Source organism: Dipodomys spectabilis, unplaced genomic scaffold (assembly GCF_019054845.1).
Source record: "Dipodomys spectabilis isolate Male_0828 unplaced genomic scaffold, ASM1905484v1 ptg000414l, whole genome shotgun sequence".
Classification (NCBI taxonomy): Eukaryota; Metazoa; Chordata; class Mammalia; order Rodentia; family Heteromyidae; genus Dipodomys; species Dipodomys spectabilis.
The window spans coordinates 4,528,303-4,551,422 of NW_024871091.1; the positions used below are offsets into that span (position 1 = coordinate 4,528,303).

Sequence of the window (23,120 nt, forward strand, 5' to 3'; positions counted from 1 at the left end):
CATTCAAAGCATCAGCTCACTGAGGCACTTTATTCATAATTGTTTGAGATTTAATAACAGCAGCTTCCAGACCAAATGAGCAAAACAAGCATTTGAATTTCTTTTCATTAGGATTTAATAGCATTTATCATTCTAAAGTTTAACGGAGTTGACTCTCTTGTACAATTGCATTGATAGAACTTCTTTCCAGATCAGCATGGTGATAACTCTAGAGATAAAGTAGCTGCACTACGTTCCCTACTCTAGCAACTTCCTGAGGGCACACTGTGTGCTAGTCTTTGTGCTGAGACCTGGAAGAGGAATGACACTCACTTTGCCCTTGAAGATTTCTCTGCTCTACAGGGAAGACAGAAACCTAGAGCAGGATATTTTATTTCACTTTAAAATACAGTCTTCTGACTGGGTCCTGGTGGCTCACGCCTGTAATCTCAGCTACACAGGAAGCTAAGATCTGAGGATCGCAGTTCAAAGCCAGCTGGGGCAGGAAATTCCCTGTGAGACTCTTTATTTCCAACAAACCACCAGAAAACTGGAAGTGGCACTGTGGCTCAAGTGGTAGAGTGCTTGCCTTGAGCTAAAATGCTCAGGAACAGATCCCAGGCCCAGAATTCAATCCCCACGACCATCCAACAAAACAAAACAAAACAAACAAAAACCTAGTCTTCTGCTCCAGGAAGGTTGATCATCATAGATTTATGTGAGAAAGTTTAAAAGGTGAAACAGTCAAAGGATTGGAAAAGTAGTAAGTCAAGCCCAATGTAAGCCATGGCAATATCAAGCTTTCCCTGTGGGAACAGGAAGTCATGAATCAGTTCGAGTGAATAAGTGTCATGTAGAAACCAGGATCCCAGGTTGCCAGAGCTTTCTTTCATTCCCCCATTAAATTAAAAAATCTGGACTTTTGAACATGCAGTCTCTTTCCATCTTTAAGTGTCGGCAACGAACCTAAAAATATTTTGGATCATTTCAAACAGGTCAACCCTGAATGATCTGTGAGCCATGAACTGGCCATGACTTAGTTCACTAAGTCACTCGGCTTCTCTGGGCCTTAGTTTCTTCAAGTAAGAAATGGGATAAACGTCTATTTTTGCAGGCTATGACAAATAATCCAGTGAGATTATAAATGGGAAAATGGTTAGGAAAAATCTGTCTTAAAGTACAAATAATGGGACTCCTAAGACATACCAGCTCTACTTGCTTTTGTCTAAGCAGCTCATTTGAAATCAGAACAACAGCTCCAATGGTTTAAAACAGATGCTACATGTCTTTTCATGTTTTCGTAAGGTGAGCTGAAGAATTGCTATATAGGTAAGCTTATTTGCAAGTGCACCAGCTTCCACATGATATAAACACTGTGTTAATGGATTTTGAGCAAATAATAAAACTACATTCATGTGCATCTGATTTGGTAATTATTTAGAATCATATTAGGCCCCATCTTATGCAGAGGGCATAATTGGCCTTTCTCAGAACCACAGATTAGTACCTTTGTTCTCACGATTCAAACTGAGAGAACTCGATTTTATAAATAGAGAGATTGGTATTGTCTCCACATCAGTTCTGGGAAGTGTTTTCAATCGTTCCGTTTGGGACACCTCTTTAATTTAATTCTGGGCATCTTTACTTCTAATCACGTCACCCAAGGAACACTGACAAATAACACTGCAATTTCTAATAAACAACTGCACAAAGGCCAGTTAAGCTGAAAAGCCCACTATGAATTTAGATGTTATAGCTCTGCCAAGTGACAAGTCACCACCAGTCTTCAAGTTTTATCTCAGCTATTGTGATTGTCTATTTTACTGGGTAGACGTGTGTAGCTCTATACAGATTTACTATGTGGTTTCAGTTTACTGCTCCAAATTCCGAAATCAACTCTTGGACATACTACAGAAATCAGAACAGGATATAGTATTTTCCTGTCGCCCAAATTACATATTTTGGGTAAGATTGTTCGATGGAATGTTTGTTTTGAGAATAATGTAGAGTTTTGTTTGAAATTTTTGCTTTTGAATGACTTGCTTCGGAAACCCTTGTTACCTTAACTCCATCATGTTTTGTATCCTTCCCTGACTGTGTAATCAGCGTCTGAAATATCCCATTCATTCTTTATGTAGAAATTGAACTGGATTACAGGAAAAAAGGAAAAATTTGTACTTGAAAATTTCCACAGATTGCGCTTTTGTAGGCAAATTGATTTGTGATAAAGAAATGACATATATAATGTCAAACCCTTCCACATAATACAAAGTTTTCAGCGAACATATCATGCCAGGAAACAAATCAGGTACCCTTGAAGCGGTGATTTTGTTTCCTTTTTTTTTTTTCTTTTTCAAAATCTGTAGATAGCTCCTCTAAAGAAGAATAGCTCCTTTGGAGACCTCTGTGTGTTTCAATTCTTTCATAACAATTCCTTGGCCACTAATTTGCTTTCTTGGAGAGATGACTTTGAAACACCACAAAAATAAGCTATCAGGTATGTAAATGGATAGAAGTCTTAGAAGCATTAATAAAATGACTTCTTGAAAAAATTTAAAGTCAGAAACAAAATCTCTGTGGCCTACTAATGTAAAATCTTTTCATAAGAAAGGCCAGGCAAAAGAGCTGTAAAGTAGAGATCAGAATCTGACCTAATTCTTACGATTTTGCCTGTTCTGATCTCATGCAGAGATAACTGAACATTTCTTCCAAGTGGGACAATATTTGAAAAGCAACACAACACCTCTTAAAGTATAAATTGAGACCACAACAAAATGCTAGCTATCCATGTCATAATGAACTTCATATTCACATTTTGAGAATTGTAGTTTTATATTTGTTGTATATGCACATCACCTGAATTAATCAGTCATACTGACCCTTTGTCAAAGTGACAGAACCTGAAAATGACACCGAAATAAAATATCTACATGAATAGTTATGTATCCATGTAATAGTCTGCATAGACACAATTTAGTAAGCATTATTCTCCAAAAAGAACTTGCTTTTCTTTTAAAGAGAAATATTAATTCCTAAAGTAGAAGGACAATAAAACAATGATTAATACTGAAAAAAGGTTCTTTCTGAAAAATATAAACAATACAAATGTGATGAAACACATTTATTGATTGCATTTTAAATATTCCTGGACCAAGCCAAGCATCATTTATAAAACATGTGAGAGAGAATCCCAGGAAACAAAAAGCAAAAGTAACTTTCCTTTCCTGCCTTTAAGAGGATACCTCAGTCTATGCTAATCATTCCACTGGTGATAATAAAAAGAAGTTACAAAATTCAATAATCTCATTCTATTTTCATTTTGAATAAACAAGAGGCATAGAAACTTGTCTGTATTGCCGTATTTTAAAGTAAAATTATAGCTGTCTTCCAACACTACACAATTTATTGTACCTGAATAATTACTTCACTTGAATAAAGTCCATATGTTTCAAATAAACCCGAAAGATGCTTGGTTGTTTGTTTTTTTAAGTCTAATTCTCCCAGTTAAACAATATACTAATTAGTCACATATTTCATAAAAGTTACAGGGCTATAATAGCAGCTTGTAAATTGCCTTGCATTGCATAATATATGATTTCATAAATCATCCTCAAGCATAAAACAATGGGAAAGATCCAAGGCTGGATTAAAAATTAAACTATAAAACACAGTTTCAGCTTAATTTTTCATTTTATCTTTTTCTTCTTAAAAAAAGAAGCTATGGCTAGACATCTAAAAATGAAAGGAGAAAACATTTGCAGTGGAAAGACAAGCCATTTTGTGTAGATTGCAGCCATCTTTGGTAACAGTCCAGATTTTCAGAGAAAACAGGATCATGTAGCCACTGATTTCCATTTTGAAGAGGAATTATTAGCTAACCAACCAGTTCAGATTTGATTACATATGAAAGGTCTCTATTTCACATGGAAGAGGGAAAGGGCCATGGGATCAGGGTGATGAGAAAACAACATAAATAGCACTTACTCAATCACTAACAAAATTAGAACTGGAACTCACTTTCACTCCTAGGTAACATCACAGCAGAAGAGGCATTCACTTGTGTTGCATATATTTATAACTTCATTAAAAAGTGTTTTTCTTTCTCTCTCTTTTCCTCTACAAAATTTCTTTACCAAAGCAGAAGTGAGATCACATTCGCCAAAACATACACTTTGAAAATCCAAAACATGCTTTCTTTTCTCATTCTGCATCCTGAATTCTGAGAGCCATGAGAAAACGGTCTCTAAGTTAGTTACTATTTGTCATCATCCCCAGATTCCCACGTTCTATATGTCCCCAATAAAGATTGGTGTTTTCTTCATCTAGACACAAATACACAAATGCGAAACTTCTTACATTTTCCAAGTATCATTTACAACAACAGAGATGAGTTTCCTTGAGATAGAATAATTCAAAAACTCAATAAAAAATGAAATGAGAATACCCATAGCATTCTAAGGAGACAGAATATGTGAATTTTCTTTATACTATTTTTTTTCAAATAAAATACAGAGTTTTCCTTGCCATGAAATTCCAAAGATGGGACTTGTTACCAAGAAGAAATTCCATGCTGTTATCAAAGCACTCTAACCCAAATAGATCAAATCATCCATCTAACTTTTTAAAATAACAACTTCAAAATCATGTACATCATAATTATACTAAAAAAAACTTCAAACTTCATTTCAGTTTTAGGCTCCAAAACATCCTAACTTCTTTAATACCCTGGTGCCCCCTTTTGGTGTAGCTAGATCAAGACTTTTTTTTCTCATATAGAAATATCATATACACTGTATGTATTCACTCACAAGGCATAGTGTTTAACTTGGGAAATGTCGATTCACACTGCAGATGGCTCATGGTTATTAGAGCTTTTGTTCTGTCTTCACTAATACCAGTTATTGATCTAAAACATGTGCAAACAAACAAAGCTAACTCTTTGAGTGGGGAAGGAAAAGCGTCCGTTCCCTCAGACAATTGGCAAGTACCGCTCAGATTCCTGAGTTCTCGTCCCAGTCTTCATGGTAAATAAGTGACCCGTTACCTTTGCTACAGGACATTCAATGGCTCACTGACGGCTGCATTCAGAAGATATTTTTTTTTGTCCTCGATACATTTATGCTGTATGTCTGTCTATCATCCTGAGGAAAGAAAGGCTGGTGAACATGTATACATCCCAAAGTCCAAGCATGGAGATACAGGCTAGCAAACAAACTTTCTCAAAAGGGAAAAGGAAAAGTTAGCAATTTCAAGACTTTCACAAGAATTTAAGAAAAGGGAAAAACAATAAAGAAAGAAAGAAATATCCTTACGACTTTTTTCATGTTAGAGCTGGTAATTATGCCTCAGAAATAAGTTCTTTCCACGTTCAACAGCAGTGTGTGAAGAAGACGAGTTGATTTCCAGCAGGGATATTGAATCCTTCCATCTGAAGGACCAATCAAGTGTGAAGTACAGTATAGTTTTAGATTCAATTGAAAGGAAAAAGCTTGACTAGTAGTTCATAGCATGACAACTTTCATGGATTAGTTCAGACCCTATTCTCCTCCCTGAAAGGGTATCACAGCATGAAGACAGTTTTCAATGCGCTAAACTTTAATAGCTGAGTGGGGGAGCCAAAGCTTCCCTTTGGTCTCTATAGAAACAGTAGAGCCAAAATTTGAGGCAAAATTAAGGTCTTTGGTCTTAGGTGCTGTATCTCCACTCTGAGGTTTCTTTTTCACAAACAGACTTTGGTCCCTATCAAATGTTCCGGGGTTGGGTGGGGGGGAGTGGAGGGGTGGGAGAAGCTACTGTAAAACCTCCTTCATTATTTTCCCCTCTGAAATCCACACTGGCGGCCATTTCAATGAAACACCAGCAAGCCAGATAGATGTGTGGTGGCCGGTGTGGAAGGCAGGTGGAGTCATCTCAGAAGAAAGGGCGTGCGGCTCTTTGTTGTGTTGATGGTGGTTGCTGTTGTTGACAGAAAGCACTTGTTGCTTATCTCTGTGAGCACTGCCTTGTGCCTGCAGTGCTTAGGCCTGGGCAACTGCCTCCCCCAAGCCACCTCCCCTCCCTCTTCTCCCTCATCTTGCCTTTGCCTTTGCAATTTTCCCACAGCAGCCTCCATGGCATGCCTTCACGTGTCCTCCCCCTTACACACACACACACACACACACACACACACACACACACACACACACACACACCCTATAACTACACTGTGGGAAGAGGGCTTTCAATGCCACCCAAGAACATGGTCAAACAATGGCTAAAAAAATAATGCCTGAGATGATTGTTAATATGAAAAAGTGTTTGGAAAATGCGAAGAGTTAAACAAGTGAAAGAGAAAAAAAAAACCTTTAGTAATTTCCAGGGTCCATGTAATTGATTCTTATAGCAAGTAGCTCAAAGTGAATAAAATGGAAGAGAGTAGGAAGTAGAGGTCCGCCAAGGAATGAGAAATAAGCACTGTCAGTGGGTGAGTATGCATCCTTGCAGAGTTGTTTTGCACATACAAATGTAATCAGTAAGTTGAACACAAATCGTGGAATTGAATGATTAATTGTCTTCATTGATAGCTTCCATCATCCCCTGTCTCTTTAAGGAACAAAAGTTTACCATCATTACTTAAGAGGACTCATCCCACGTAATAAGCACACCTTTCAACTTGAAGTTAGAGCTACACTTTCAACTCCAGCCAGGACTCGCTACAAATGAAGAGCCCATGTGAGTTAGCATATGGACCGTAGTTCCGCCCTCTCTTCCTAACCGAGGCCTTCAGCCCTTTGTATCATCTCACTAACTAAAATGTCTGACCCTATCTACAAACAACAAATAAAATGCAGGATGTGGTGGGCCTAGAACAAAGCATGTTGTGGGCTAATTCAAGCTCAGAGAAACAGTGTATATTTTCTCTCATATGTACAAGCTAGATTTAAAATATACCAGGACATAATAAATTATGCAGGACTCCAGATATTCACACACAGTGAGACCAAAGGAGGATCTTCTTAGGAGAGGAGCACAAAGGTGTAATGCCTATGTGCCTCTGATCATATAAAATAATATTTATCAAACTGAAGTCCAGGAAATGGGAAACAAGAGGGTGTTCTTTGTTGTTGTTGTTGTTGTTTTCTTTTCTTTTTGTCTTGTTTGTTCATTTAGCTGTCTTTGGGAGAGCATGAGGGGGCACAGAAATAGAGGGACGAAGGGTGAACAAATGTAGGAATGGTACTCACTAGACCCTAAGTTGAAAATGAACTATCCAACTTGTGGGGGGGGGGGGGGGAGGATGGGAGAGAAAAACTGGGAGAGAGCTAAGGAAGGGGTAACATCAAAATATGTACTGTTTACCTGACTTAGTAACTGTAACCCCTCTGTATATCACCTTTATAATAACAATTTAAAAAATTTTAAAGTACAAGATGCTAAGTTAAAATTTGAACTCAACAATGAAGTTTGTTTTAGCATAAAACATCCATTGGATGATCTGTAATACTAAATATGGAAAAGCTATTTCCTGATTATTTCAATTTCCATTCAAACTGAGCATCTTGAATCTCTGCTTCTTGTATCTAGTGACCCTGGCCAGAAGTGAAACAACAAGAAACAGAGGTAAGGGAGACAGGGGAGTTCTTTCTTGATCACAATTGTCTTGGAGGATGACCCTTTACAGGTAGAAAATGCCTTTGGAAAGCAGTTATCTTAGCTCTTGAAAGACAGGAGGTGAATCACAAGTTCAAGCCCACCCTAGGCTACATACAAAGACCATATTTCAAAAATAGAAATGCATAAGAGAAAGCAATCATCTCAGGTGGAATGACTATTGTAGAACACACCATCTCAATAGTCATTATACAGAGGCAAAGCTTGAAAATAGATCCTCATAGACCAGGGGAAACATTCTAAAGCAGTGATGGCAAATAAAACATACTGCATGTATACCAATAAAAAGCTGGAACAACTTCATCAAAAACATTATGTTTACAGCTAGATCTTTCCAGTCTCAAGTATCTAATTATCTATTTAAAAGTTTTGTAAAGATATCTCTGACTTAACCACCACAAACAAAATTCCTGGGTTCCATTCTCTCAAAACTTAGTTCCTTCTCTAGTCCTTCCCACCTCCAATGGACTCTTGGGATGACTATAGTAGTGCATACCTGTAGTCCCTGCTACTCAGAGGTACAGATCAGGAGGAAAGCAGTTTAAGCCGAGTCAAAAACTTAGTGAGACCCTATCTCAATAAATCAGCTAAATGTGGTAGTCTATGGTAGGAGATCCTAGTTTGATGCCAGTTCCAGGAAAAAAAAAGCATGAGATCCTACCCCAAAAATAACTAAAGCTGGGGTTGGGAAGGTGGCTCAGTGGTAGAGTGCTTGCCTAGCATGCTTGAGGCCCTGGGTTTGATTCCTCAGCACCACATAAGCGAAAAAAAGCTGGAAGTGTTGCTGTGGCTCAAGTGGTAGAGTGCTCGCCTTGAGCTGAAGAGCTAAGGGACAGCGCCCAGACCCAGAGTTTAGGCCCCTCAAGGGACAACAAAACAAAACAAAACAGAAACACTAAAGCTAAGAAGGGCTAGAGGTGTGACTCAAGTAGCAGAGTGCTTACCTAGAAAGCATAAGCCCCGAGTTCAAACTCCAGTACTACCAAAGAAAAAGGAAGGCACATCTCTCATCTAAAACCAGAAACCTAAGAAATACCTCTGCTTCCTTAGGCTCCAGATAGTGTGTATATGGTTGGTACTAAGTCCCTAACTCTTAATTATAGAAAAGCAAAAGAAGCTCAGTCATAATACTATGTTATCTTGACAAACACTGGGGAGTGGAATTTGTGATTCATACAGTAATTTCATCTTTAGTTTGTTCTTCACATCAGCAGTGTAGCAGGGTTCCAATTTCCCTACATTCTTACCAGCATTTATTGTTGCCTGGCTTTGTGTGTGTGTGTGTGTGTGTGCCAGTTCTGGGGCTTGAACACTGGACCTGACTGCAGTCCCTTAGGTAAGACTGGTACTCTGCTATTTAAGCCACATCTCCATTTCCAGCTTTTTGCTGGTTAATTGGAGATAAGAGACTCATAGACTTTCCTTTCCAGGCTGGTTTCAAACTGTGGTCCTCAAATCTCAGAGTCTGGAGTAGTGAGTGTTAAATGTGTGCACCACTGACTGGTGGGTGGTTACTTTTATCTTAGTGAATTTGAGGTCACCTGCCACTGGGGTTTGGATTTGCATTTTACTGATGACAAATGACTGAACAGTTTCTCCTGCTTCCTTTAAACATCTCTTTTGGTGATAAATATATATTTGAATATATGTATATATATTTTATATATTTATATGTATGTTTTATTAATATAGGTATGCATACACAAATCTTTATTTCATTTTAAAGCTGTCATCATTCTCTCATATGTGAAAGTTAGATCTAAATTATAAACATATATGAAAACATAGGCAGGCTCATATATAAATACACACACATAAACTCATTGACTAAAGTTTGACATACTCAGGTGAGTATTCTAATGGTGTAACTCCTTTGAACAACTAACCTAGTTCAACAAAATGAATTCCAAGAAGCTGGAACATGTGTTGTACCAGAGGGACCAGGGGATATGGGGTAGACAAATGAAGAGAGGAAAGGTAGGAGAATGCCATCATAATATTCAATGTACGAATGAGAAAATGGAATCAGGTAAATTGGGATGCATGGGGTTGGGAAAGATGGAGGAGAATGATGCAAGGGATGCCACTGATCAAGATGCACTATACAAACAAACTTACAAGTTGAATTGAAGCTTCTTGGTACAATAACTTAGAGACAATAATAATAATAATAATATTTTCATCCACAAATGATTTTAGATTTACAAAAAAAGTTGCCAAAATAGTACAAAGAGTTCCCACAAACCTGAACTAACTTGGACTAAATACCTTTCACTAACCATGGTGTAGTTATCAAAATTGAAAGACTATCATGCAACTTTGCTATGAACAAAACAGCATATTCTATTTTAATCTCTCACTAAACCTCCTTTGCTGTTCCAGGTTTCATTACAATATACCGCACCACCTTAACTTGTTATGTGTCCTTAGTTTTCTCTAGCCTATGAGAGTTTCTTCATGTGTCCTTGTTTTTATGACCTTGACAGTTTGGAAGAGTACAGGTCATACATTTTGTAAAATGACCATCAATTTGGGCTTGACTGATATTTCTCATGATTATATTGAGATGATGGGTTATTTTAAAGAATAGTATCACTAAGCACCACTGGCTCATGCCTGTAATCCTAGCCACTCAAGAGGCTGTAATCTGAGGATAATGGTTTGAAGCCAGCCCAGGAAGACAAGTCTGAGAGATTGTTAAGATCCAAATAGCCAGCCAAAAGCTGGAACTTGAAGCATGGCTCAAGAAGTAAAGCACCATCCGTGAGTTTGAAAAAGCCAAGCAAGAATGCGAGGCTCTTGAGTACAAGCCTCAGTGCTAATGTGTATGCACGCGCGCGCACGCACACACACACACACACACACACACACAGGAGTAACCTCACATTCAAATTGTATCATATTAGGGAGTATTAATGTGAGTTATCAATGGTAATATTAAATTTGATCACTTGGTTCAGACATCTGTTTTCTGTGAAGTTTCTAATTTTTTGGAGGAGATTGACTAGGTCCAGTTCACACATCAGGGAATGAGAATGAGCTTGTACCTTTTGAAGAAGTGGGAATTTGCATGTATTATGTGGAATTCTTCTGTAATGAAGAGATGTCACTTTTCCTCCAAGTATTCATTCAATCTATCAATCATTTATTGACATCAGTAAGGACTCATGCATATTTATTTTTTTCCTTGGGTTATGTATAATCAATTGCTGTCATTCCCTTTGCTGCTCAGATTGTTGCAGCTTTAGCCATTAGTTCTTTCAGGTTGGCTCCTGTGACCATTTACATCCTCTTTCCCGCCCTTTCTCCCTTCCTTTCTGTCTTCTCTGCTTCCTGTCTTTCATCTGGTCTTCTTGAGCTTCTTGTGTTTATTTTTAGCTCTTTCTTACACTGTATGATGACCACAGCCTGCCATGTATTTTACTGTCATTGTTCTAAGCAGTCCTTTTACTAAAAAAAAGATAGTTAGAAAAGAAGATCTGGACCTAAAGGATACTAGGTGGTTTTGGGGGCTCTCAGTTTCTATGGACATATTTTTATGTATACCACAATCAGTATTGTATACATCTATATTTCTGCATTTGTATCTCCACATAAATATAAACCTAATAATAATATACCTTAATGGTGTGTCCAACTCCAACTTAGTATGGCTTTTTTTCTGTGTGTGTGTGTGTGTGTGTGTGTGCGCGCGCGTGTGTATGCCTGTCCTGGGGCTTGAACTCAGAGCCTGCGCACTGTCCCTGAGCTTTTTTCACTCAAAGCTAGCACTTTACCACTTCAGCCACAGCTCCACTTTTGACTTTTTGGTAGCTAATTGGAATTGAGTCTCACAGACTTTCCTGCCTGGTCTTGCTCAGATCTCAGTCTCCTGAGTAGCTAGGATTACAGGCATGAATCACTGGCACCGGGTTTATTTTAGCATTCTTCTTTTTCTGATTGTAATGTCTGTCACTGACTGTGAAAACTTGACTATCACTATCTACCTGTACAAGATTAACTGCATTGTTTGTTTAACTATAAGACATATGAAGCCATTTCAGAATTGTTGATCTGTGTCACCATAACAAACAATGTGGATAACTAGAAGAGAATATTCATGTATAGTGCTCTGATATCACCTTGCAATATCAAAGAGAAAACACAGCTTTCCGATTTTGTCAATTCATTTGTCCCCTCTTCCTTTTGTGAAGGTTACCTCAGCCATTTATAACATTATTTCCACAGTCTGTATTCCTCTGACATTCTACTTGACTTCTTTCAAGTAATAGTTTTTTCATTATTTTATTCTTTGAAGTTCACAGCAAATTGAGCAGGAAGTACAGTTTCCCTGTATTCTTACTCCTAGCCAGGCATAGCCTCTCCTTTTACCACTATTGCCACCAAAGTCCTACTCTTGTTACAACTGATGGATTTACATGGACACATCATTGTTACCCAAAGTTCATAATTGGTGTTTACCCTTGGTGTTTGAAAAAATCTGGAAGAGCATACATCTTCATACAGAGGAGTCTCACCACCCAATGTGCATTATCTGTCTGCCCTTCCTTCCTTCTCGAACTTTAACAACTATGGATTCAGTTATCATTTCCATAGTTTTCATTTTCCAGATATCATATACTTAGAATTACACAGCAGGTAGCCTATTCAGATTGGTTTCCATCACTTAGTGATATGCATTTAAGTTTTCTGCATTTTTTTCCATGGCTTGATTACTCATTTCGTTTTAGCAGTAAACAATATTCAATTGTCTGGCTGTATTCCAGTTTATCCATTCGCCTATGGAAAGACATTTTGATTGCTTACAAGTTTTGGCAATAAAGATACTATAAACATCCATGCATAAGGCTTTGTGAGGACATAAATTTTCAACTCGTTTGGGTTAAGTATCTTAAGGGTATGGTGGCTGAATTGTATGAGAAAAGTACATTGCATTTTGTTTGTCTAATCACACAGTCCTACCAGCAACGTTTGCGAGTTTACGTTCTTTCATATCCTTCTCAGAATTTGGTCTTTTCCATGTTTGGGATTTTAATCATTCCTTGGTTGATTTTTCAAAAAATATGCAAACACTAAAATTTCCTTTATTTTGGTATATTGTTTCATGGATTTCAACAAAAGCATTTTCATTTACTGGTTTATAGCATACATACACCTTTTATGTTGGTCATAGAGTCTGAACTCTGGGCCTGGGCGCTGTCCCTCAGCTCTTCAGCTCAAGGCTAGCGCCCTACCACTTGAGCCACAGCACCACTTCTGGCTTTTTTCTGCTCATGTGGTGGTGAGGAATCGAATCCAGGGCCTCATGCATGCAAGGCAAGCACTCTACCACTGAGCCACCTTCCCAGCCCACATACATACACTTTTATTAGCCTAAAAATGTTCTCACATGGTCTTTTCATACCCATGGCCCTCTCCAGCTCCTGACAATCACCAGTCTATTTCCTTCCATGTAGTTCTGCCAATTTCATAGTGTCAAGTGGACTTACTTCTTTCACTCAGTAAAACGCATTTAACATTCATCCGTGTTTTTGCAAAAACCCTGAGTTCATTCTTCTGAGACATAGTGAATGTCACAGATGTAACTCAGTGTATCAGTACAGATTCTAACAAAGACAGAGCAATAGTAAGATACATACTTCAAGGCATTAGCATGTATATGGGCTGACTGGGCAAACCTACAACCTATGGGGGCAAACTCTTAGGTTGGAGCAGAGAGTACAAACCAATGGGAGAACTTTTTCATTCTCAGGGAAATCAGAGTTGTGCTCTCAAAACCTTTCAACTGATGAGATGAGGTCCACTTGGATTATAAAGGTGAACACTCCATTGTTAAAAGTCAGCTGGATGTAGATGTTAATCACATTTACAAAAGACCTTCTTTGAAACACTTAGATTACTATTTAGTTGAATAATTAGATAAAGGACCTCAGCCAATCTGAAGCATAAACCTAAACATGACACATAGTTTACATTTGCTACTCATTTGCTAAAGATATCCCTAGATTACAATATAATTCTCTTAGAATAGAGTAGATAAATATATTGCAGTATATTATAGTCACAGGATGGAAGATTACAATAGCAAGGATAATAAACTACAAACTGGATAAAATTATGGATGAATCTCACTAAAAATAAGCCTTACAGAACATAATTCATTCATAGGCATGATCCTACAAGACTATATCATATTCCACTTATGCTATTAAAAACCAAGTGAGTGATTTCACTCTGTGCATAAGTGGTTAGAAGGAGGCAGAAAGGGGAAATTTCTGGGTGCAGGGTCTGTTATTTGATGTGGATTCTTCTTATAAAACTATTTTCAAGCTGGGAGCCCATGACTCATGCCTATAATCCTACCTACTCAGGAGTTTGGGATCTGAGGATCGTGGTTCAAAGTCAGTGCGGGCAGAAAAGTCCCCATGAGATTCTTATCTCCAACGAACTACTCAAAAAAGGCCAGAAGTGGTGCTGAGACTTAAGTGATGGAGTGCTACCCTGGAGCACAAAGAGGCCCAGGGACAGTCCCCACACCCTGAGTTCAAGCCCCAGAACCAGAAAAAAAGGAAAACAAAAACAAAACCCACCTATTTTCACTGAGTCACCATTTTACACACTTAGGACTTGGCACTATTTTTTTTTTTGGTCTACATACGATCCTACAAAAAGTGTTCCAAAAATGCCCTTGAAGGCTGGAGGACCTGGATTCAATTCCAGCACTGTCTCCTATTGCTCTAATGTATAAACACAGCAAATTGTGTATCCTTTTCAGATACAGCTTCCTCGTTAATAAAATGAGGTAACACTTTTTCACCAGTCTTGGGATTTGAACTCCAGGGCTGAGCACTGTCCCTGAGCTTCTTTTGCTCAAAGCTAGTACTCTACCACCTGAGCCACAGCACTACTTCTGTTTTTTTCTATATATGTGGTACTGAGGAATTGAGCCCAGGGCTTCATGCCTGCTATACAAGCACTCTACCACTAAGCCACATTCCCAGCCCAAAGGGATAACAACATTTTTACAAGAGGTTTGGGAAAATTAAAATATATAACATATGAGGAAAAGGAATTTGAATTAATAAAAAAGTATGTTTCTCCCCACTAGATAGATCAACTTGGCAAAAACTCAACAGAGAAACCGCAGATCTAAACAGCTGCATAGATCAAATAGACTTAACAGACATCTACCGAACATTTCACCCAGCAGCATCAGAATACACGTTTTTCTCAGCAGCACATGGAACGTTTTCTAAAATAGACCACATTTTAGGCCACAAAGCAAACTTGTCTAAATTCAGAAACATTGAAGTTATACCTTGCATTCTCTCTGACCACAAGGGAATAAAATTAGAACTCAACACCAAAAGCCACCAAAGAAAGTCCGGTATCACATGGAGGCTGAACAACACACTGCTGAATCATGAGTGGGTCATGGAAGAGATTAGAAAGGAAATTCAAATGTTATTGCTGTTCAACGAAAATGAACACACAAATTGCCAGCTCCTCTGGGACACAGCAAAGGCAGTACTCAGAGGCAAGTTTATAGCTCTGAGCTCCTACATCAACAAATTGGAGAGATCTGAAACTAACAATTTAATGACACAGCTAAACCTCCTTGAAAAAGAGCAGCAAGATAAACCCCAATCCAGTAGACGGAAAGAAATAATCAAAATTAAATCAGAATTAAATGAATTAGAATCCAAAAAAACTATAGAAAGAATCAACAAAACAAAGAGTTGGTTCTTCGAAAAACTTAACAAAATTGACAGACCCTTAGCAAATCTTATCAGAAAAAGAAGAGAACACACCCAAATTAATAAACTCAGAGATGAGAATGGAAACATCACCATGGAAACAACCAAGATTCAGAACATTATAAGGGAATACTTCTCAAAACTTTATGCTAATAAGTTTGAGAACTTGACAGAAATGGACCTCTTCCTAGCAAATATTGACATGCCAAAACCAAACCAAGATGAGTTAAACTATCTTAACAGGCCCATATCAAGCATTGAAATAGAAACAGCAATAAGAGACCTCCCAGCTAAGAAAAGTCCAGGACCAGATGGTTTTACAGCGGAATTTTACAAGGCCTTCAAAGCAGAGCTCACACCAATTCTCCTCCAACTCTTCAATGAAATTGAAAGAGAAAGCTCACTACCGAACACATTCTATGAAGCCATCATAACCCTCATCCCAAAATCAGGCAGGGACTCATCAAAGAAAGAGAACTATAGACCCATTTCTTTGATGAACATTGATGCAAAACTTCTCAACAAAATTCTGGCCAATCGACTTCAACAATTCATCCAAAAAATCATACACCACGATCAAACAGGATTCATTTCAGGGATGCAAAGCTGGTTCAATATATGCAAATCAATTAATATTATTCATCACATCAACAGGAGCAAGAATAAGACCCACATGGTTATCTCAATAGACGCAGAAAAAGCATTCGACAAGATCCAACACCCCTTTATGATGAAGGTTCTGGAAAAATTAGGAATCCATGGAACATTCTTCAATACAATAAAGGCTGTATATGACAAACCTCCAGCCAGCATTATACTCAATGGTGAAAAACTAAAGCCATTTCCTCTTAACTCAGGAACAAGACAAGGATGCCCACTTTCTCCACTTCTCTTCAATCTAGTATTAGAATGCCTAGCTACAGCAATAAGACACGATGCAGACATAAAGGGGATCCAAATAGGGAAAGAAGAAATAAAACTCTCCCTCTTTGCAGATGACATGATCTTGTATTTAAAGAATCCCATAGACTCCACTCCCAAATTACTCAAGCTGATTCAAAACTTTGGCAAAGTAGCAGGTTATAAAATTAACCCCCAAAAATCAATGGCTTTTCTGTATGCCAACAATGTGGCTGAAATTAGGAAAGCAACTCCATTTGTAATAGCCCCACAAAAAATAAAATACCTAGGAATTAACTTAACTAAAGAAGTAAAGGACCTCTATGATGAAAACTTTAAAATCTTGAAAAAGGAAATTAACACAGAACTTAAAAAATGGCAAAACCTCCCATGCTCCTGGATTGGAAAGATTAACATCGTGAAAATGGCAATACTTCCCAAGGCTATCTACAAATTCAACGCAATACCTGTCAAAATTCCACCCTCATTCTTCAAGGAAATAGAAGAGGCAATCCAAAAATTCATATGGAGCAATAAAAGACCCCGAATAGCAAAAACGCTCCTCAACGGAAAGAACACTGCTGGAGGAATATCAATACCAAATTTCAAACTCTACTATAAAGCCATAGTAATCAAAACAGCTTGGTATTGGCATAAGAACAGACCTCAGGACCAATGGAATAGAATTGAAAACCCAGAAATGAACCTACAGACCTATAGCCATCTAATCTTCGATAAGGGAGCTAAAACAATACAATGGAAGAAAGACAGCCTCTTCAGTAAATGGTGCTGGCAAAATTGGTTAACTACATGTAGAAAACTAAAGCTAGATCCTTATATATCACCCTGCACCAGAATCAACTCCAAATGGATCAAAGACCTTGAACTCAAAGCAGACACTCTGAAAACATTACAGGATGAAATAGGAGAAACCCTAGATCTCCTTGGCTCAGGCCGAAATTTTCTGAATAGAGACCCGGAAACACAACAAATCAAAGAAACGTTGGACAAATGGGATCGCATAAGGTTGCAGAGCTTCTGCAGGGCAAATGACATAGCTAGCAAGATCAATAGAAAGCCCACGGATTGGGAGAAGATCTTTACTAGCCATACAACGGACAAGGGTCTCATATCTAAAATATACTTGGAACTCAAAAAATTAAACCCCCCAACAACAAATCCTCAAAGAAACAACTGCCCAATAAATAAGTGGGCGAAAGACTTAAAGAGAAACTTCTCTGAAGAAGAAAGAAGGATGGCCAATAGACACATGAAGAAATGTTCAACATCCCTAGCCATAAAAGAAATGCAAATCAAAACAACATTGAGATATCACCTCACCCCAGTTAGAATGGCAAAAATCAAGAACTCTAACAACAACAGATGCTGGAGGGGATGTGGACAGAAAGGAACCTTACTTCATTGTTGGTGGGAATGTAAACTTGTTCAACCACTTTGGAAAGCAGTATGGAGGTTCCTCAAAAGACTTCACATAGAACTCCCCTATGACCCAGCAATCCCACTTTTGGGCATTTACCCTAATGTTTACAAACAAGACCACACTAAAGCTACCAGCACAACAACGTTTATTGCAGCATTATTTACCATAGCTAAGATATGGAACCAACCCAGATGCCCCTCAGTAGATGAATGGATCAAGAAAATGTGGTATATATACACAATGGAATTCTATGCCTCCATCAGAAAGAATGACATTGCCCCATTTGTTAGGAAATGGAAAAACTTGGAAAAAATTATATTAAGTGAAGTAAGCCAGGCCCAAAGAAACATAGGTCCCATGGTTTCCCTTATTTGCAATATCTAGTATATGTATGAGTCAAGCGGAAAAGGTCAGATAATGTGATGTCAGGAAAATGAACCCTTAGATGTGTATTTTAATGTTTTTTTCTTTCATGCATGTGTTTCTAACGCATTTATAAGATTATCTCTTTGTTGCTTTGTATGTCCCTCCCCCACAGTATAACCCCTGCTTTCACTATATTTGATGTCAATATAATGTGGAGGAGATGGGGAAAAACCAGTTGTTTAAGGATACAGGTGAACCTGTTGCAACAATGAGAAGTACAAGTTGTCATGTCCAAAACGAGCTTTACAACGTCGGTGCGGGGGGGGGGGGGGGGGGGAAGGAGAAGGATTGGGATTGGGGGGGAGGGGGGAGGCTGGGAAGGGATGTGAAGGGTAAACCAAAGGAGGAGGCCACAATGCTTGGTAAGAAATATACGCATTATCCTGCCCATGTAATTGTAACCCCTCTGTAAAGTATGTTCACAAATAAAATAAAATTAAATTAAAAAAAAAGAGAGAGAAAAAAAAAAAGTATGTTTGCTTACCCTGATTTAATGTATCCATTTCCCAAAAGGACCTCATAAAGATGTACAGCTTTCATGTTTTTATGTATGTAAATTTTATTTTATTATGATGATTATTATGATTATGATTATGATTATGATTTTGCAACTGCTAGATGAACTCAGGGCATCACCCTGGCTCAACATTTCTTGTAATTTAAATTGTTGGAGAGAAATTGTTTCCATTTCTCTCTGTCTCTGCCTCTCTCCCTCTATTTTTTTTTTTTTTGCTGATACCAGTTTGAACTCAGGACCTGGGGCTTATTTTCCTTTCTTGATCCCAGCTGTTACTCTGTCAATTGAACCACGCTTCCAGTTTGGCTTTTTGCTAGTTAATTGGAGATAGAACCTAATGGATTTGTCTATCCAGGATGGCTTCATCTTTTAAGTCTCACTCTCCAGAGTAGCTAGAATTATAGGCACCCAGTTTATCAGTTAAAAAAATATTTTTAAAACTTTGCAAAAGCACATAGTGATGTCAGGGTTTCTGTTGATAGAGTCTTTGCACAAGACAAAGACAGTAGCCAAAAAACGATGACAAGTGATAAAGCATTATTAAATATGAACACCCTTTGTGAATTTAAAGGGGATATTACTAACATCTCTCTCTTAAAAGTGAGACTCACTGTATTTTCGGATAGACCTATATTAGGTTAAAGAAGTTCATATTTGTTTGTTTTTTATTTCTAAGTGATTTTCCTCCTAATCCTACAAATACGTTAAACATTGTTGAATTTTCTGCATCCATTGACACATCATGTTCTGTCTTCTTTAAATCTGTGACATGAGACAAAGTAATACACTTTGATAATATTAAAACTGTCCTTTACCCTTCCTGGATTAAAGAGGTTTATGTGTATTTTTTTTTTTTTGTCGGTCATGGGGTTGAACTCTGGGCCTGGGTGCTGTCCCTCAGCTCTTCAGCTCAAGGTGAGCGCTCCACCGCTTGAGCCACAGCGCCACTAAGGAGGTTTATTTTGTTGCATCTTCCTGAATTCAGTTAGCTGATAAATCATTTCTGATTTGTGTGTTTGCAAATGAGATCAGCCCATAATTTTCCTTTCTCATACTGTCCTAAGTCAAGTTGATAGAGCATGCACACAAAGTTGGCAAGGCTATAAAATTAGCATTCCATTAGTCCTTGGTAAAAATTATCTATAGAGCTATCTGGGTCTGACGTTATCTTTGTGTAGGATTTTATTTTTAATTTAGAATATAAAGTACTCTGTTTCTACTTTATTTTCTTCTGTTAAGTTACACTTTCCTAGAAATTTATGACTTTTATGTGTTTGCAAATGAACTAACACTACATTTTCATTATATACTCTTGCTGGCTATTTCATTCCTAATGCTACCAATTATTTTCACTCTTAATTTTGTTTATTTGCTCTAGCGTTCCTCATTATCAATATAACTGTTTATTTTATTGGTCAAAGGAACAACTTTTTGCCTTTAATTTTTATTTAATTTTTTAATTAAGTCTTTTCTTCTACTGCTCCACCTGATTAATTTTTCCTTATGCTAATTTCGGTTCTTATTATAATTTTTTGAGACAGTCTCATTATGTAGCCTAGGCTGTCCTCAAACTTGAAATCCTTCTATCATTGCCTCCTGAGTGCTGGGATATGAGTACCTACTACCATACTGTTTCTAATTTCTTAAACTGGATTCTCAACTCATCAATTCTCAGGTCTTTCTCATTTTTACATGAGCATTTGCTGCTATCAATGTCTACATACTTTTTAGATGCATCCTGTAAGTTTGATATGTAATACTTTTAGCATGATTTAGCTCTATAGTCATTAAAGTTTTTTCTTTGAAGTTTTCAAATATACATAAAGTCAGAGCTTGTAATAAACTGTTATTACACATAACCCATTTTTAAATTTAAGTATAACTCAAATAGCACAAACTATTCTAAAGTGCATTATCTTGTGGCATTTAGTACATTAACAATGCCATATGACTATCACCTTTATTTAGTTCCAATTTTCCTTGTTCCAAAAGGAACATACAAATTAACTAATCATCTCCCATTCATCCCTCTCCTTGGGCCCCTGTGTTCAATATTTCTGAAATAACTATTATAAACTTATAGATTTCATGAATTTTGACCCACCATAGTCCCTATATTTAATGCTCAAAAATCCCCATATTTGGTGAATGAGATTATAGTCCTTTTAGATTCATTCCTGTGTCCTGTTTTTAAATCTTTGCTCATTTATTTGCTTTCTGTATTAACAGGAAGTAGAAGGCCCATATGGTCTGTACTATCTTGTTTTGTTGTTGTTGTTGTTTGTTTACCACAGTGCTGAAGTGAATGGTTCCGGTGAGAATTTGAGAAACTACAATATGAGTGCTAAGAGCGCTCATGGCTACTGGGATTTCATTATTTCTGGTACTTTCCAGTAAAAAGATCTAGGAACAAGTGTTTTTTCAGTAAGTGAAAATAAATTTGAAACTCTCAAATTATTAACCAATTTAATTGCATATGTTGCCTCTCTTACCTAGAAAATCTTATCTTGAAAAGTTACATTATTTTATAGTTGCAAAATAAAAAGATGATTATTACCACTAACAAATAGACCACTGAATATAGCTTAATATCTCTCCTGGAATCTTTTTGTCCATTAGGTAAGTTCTACTTAAGATTTATAGTCAAAACAATGTGTTTTAATGTCTCTCCAAATCACTATTTTCCTTGTGGGTTTGTTTTACATAGTTAGAATCCACTTAAAATTTGACAGTCAAAATCGGCTTAATAAAAATCTAAATCTGTTCAACATCTCTTCTCTTAGTAAAAGAATGTTTTAGAACATTTTAACACTAGTACATTTTACATCTTTTATGTGCTCTAAATTAATTGTTGCATTTTTCTGACTCAAATATATTATTGATGGTTAGATTTACCATATTTTTTCAACATCAGAGGATGAAAACATGCTGTCAAACTATGCTACAACAAGATGTAGATTCATTCCAGTTCAGAAATTACTAAAGGATTTTTACAAATATACTTTATGATCAATTAATTACATTATTATTGTGGTTTGACAAAGCCATTTCTTGTTCCATTTTACCTACATGTGTATCATTTTATTTGTTCTCCATTGTTAAACCTCAGTTCTTCCTTTTAATTTTTTTGCCTTTTGAAGTACACCTTCAAAAAGATGGAAGTTCGACTGAGGATCTTTGAGTGGTAAAATCTCAAAACTTATGCCTACAAATATTTTTTAAATGTCGCTAACATTTTATTCCCATTTCATTGAAAGTTTTGACCATATGATAATATGGTCAATAAAAGCAATATAAAATAAGAGAATTTTTTTTTGAAACTTCAGCTGCAACAGCAAAAGAGATGGTTTATTGTACACGCGTCACACTCGGCCACAACTATGAACAGAACTAGTCCAGAATGTCACAGGTCCGGGGCACAGGACCATCAGGAGATGCTTGGTTATGACCAAGGTGTGTCTTTCAGAAACGATCTTGGCGATGGGAGTTCTGGATCCACTGGGAAATCACAGCGGCATGCAGTCCAACAACTCAGTGTCCCAGGCTATGGCATTCCTTATTCCTCCTGCTCCTCTGGCGTCGACGGGTGCACAAGCTGGTTTATTCGGACTTCTGCCTCATCTTTCTTCTTTTGCGCTTCAGCCTGCGCATTCGCTTCTTCCTCCACTTGGCTCTCATGGCGCAGTTGTTCCTAGAAGATGGCGCTATGGCTGAAAGAAAATTTAACTAAAGTATAACTTTCATGCAATAAATTGTATAAATTGTAAGTTTATAGGGTGTTAAAATGTATATATGTACACATCATTATTACTACTATTTAGTTTTAAAATATCACTAAGTGGCATAAATTTATCTCATGTTTTATGTCATTCTAGTTAAGTCTGCTAGTCATCTCATTTTGTTTCTTGGAAGGGAATTTATCTTTTCTCTTGAGTCTGATTTTAACATTATTTTGTCCTTAGCAATCTGAATTTTACAAGTTTGTTTCTAAATGTAGGTTTATTTTAATTTTAATTTTACTTTTTACTCTTGTTTTTCTTTCTTTGTTCTTTGTTTCATTCGGTTTCTTTTCTTTTTTCTTCCTTCCCTTTCTTTCTTTCTTTCTTTCTTTCTTTCTTTCTTTCTTTCTTTCTTTCTTTCTTTCTTTCTTTCTTTCTTCCTTCTTTCCTTTTCTCTATTTCTTTCTTTCTTTCTTTCTTTCCTTCTTCTTTCCTTCCTTTTTCTTTATTTCTTTCTTTCTTTCTTTCCTCCTTTCTTGTTACTGGGTTTGAACATAGGGCCAGGCTGGCACTCTAACAAACCATGCTTCTGGCTCTCCTTTAGTTTGCTAGTTAATTTGCACTTGAAATGGAGTCAATTTTTCTGCTTGGGCTGGCCTCAAACTCAAAACTTCAAACTGCAGATCTCTGCTTCCTGGGTAGCTAGAATTACAGGCGTGAGGCATTGGTGC

General features: G+C 37.2%; 1 long non-coding RNA gene across 3 annotated transcripts; it reads right to left on the minus strand.

The window, feature by feature from the left end:
• Positions 1 to 903: 903 nt before the first annotated feature.
• On the minus strand, positions 904 to 22,385 carry LOC122097104. Of its 3 annotated transcripts, none has more exons than XR_006145472.1 (3): positions 22,202 to 22,385; positions 12,013 to 12,022; positions 904 to 914 (listed from the first exon to the last, which is right to left on the minus strand). It is a non-coding gene; the product is annotated as an uncharacterized LOC122097104 (long non-coding RNA). The 3 variants fall into 3 exon arrangements; XR_006145471.1 differs by lacking the exon at positions 904 to 914 and adding an exon at positions 7,958 to 7,968; XR_006145470.1 differs by lacking the exon at positions 904 to 914 and adding an exon at positions 11,449 to 11,458.
• Positions 22,386 to 23,120: the final 735 nt, after the last annotated feature.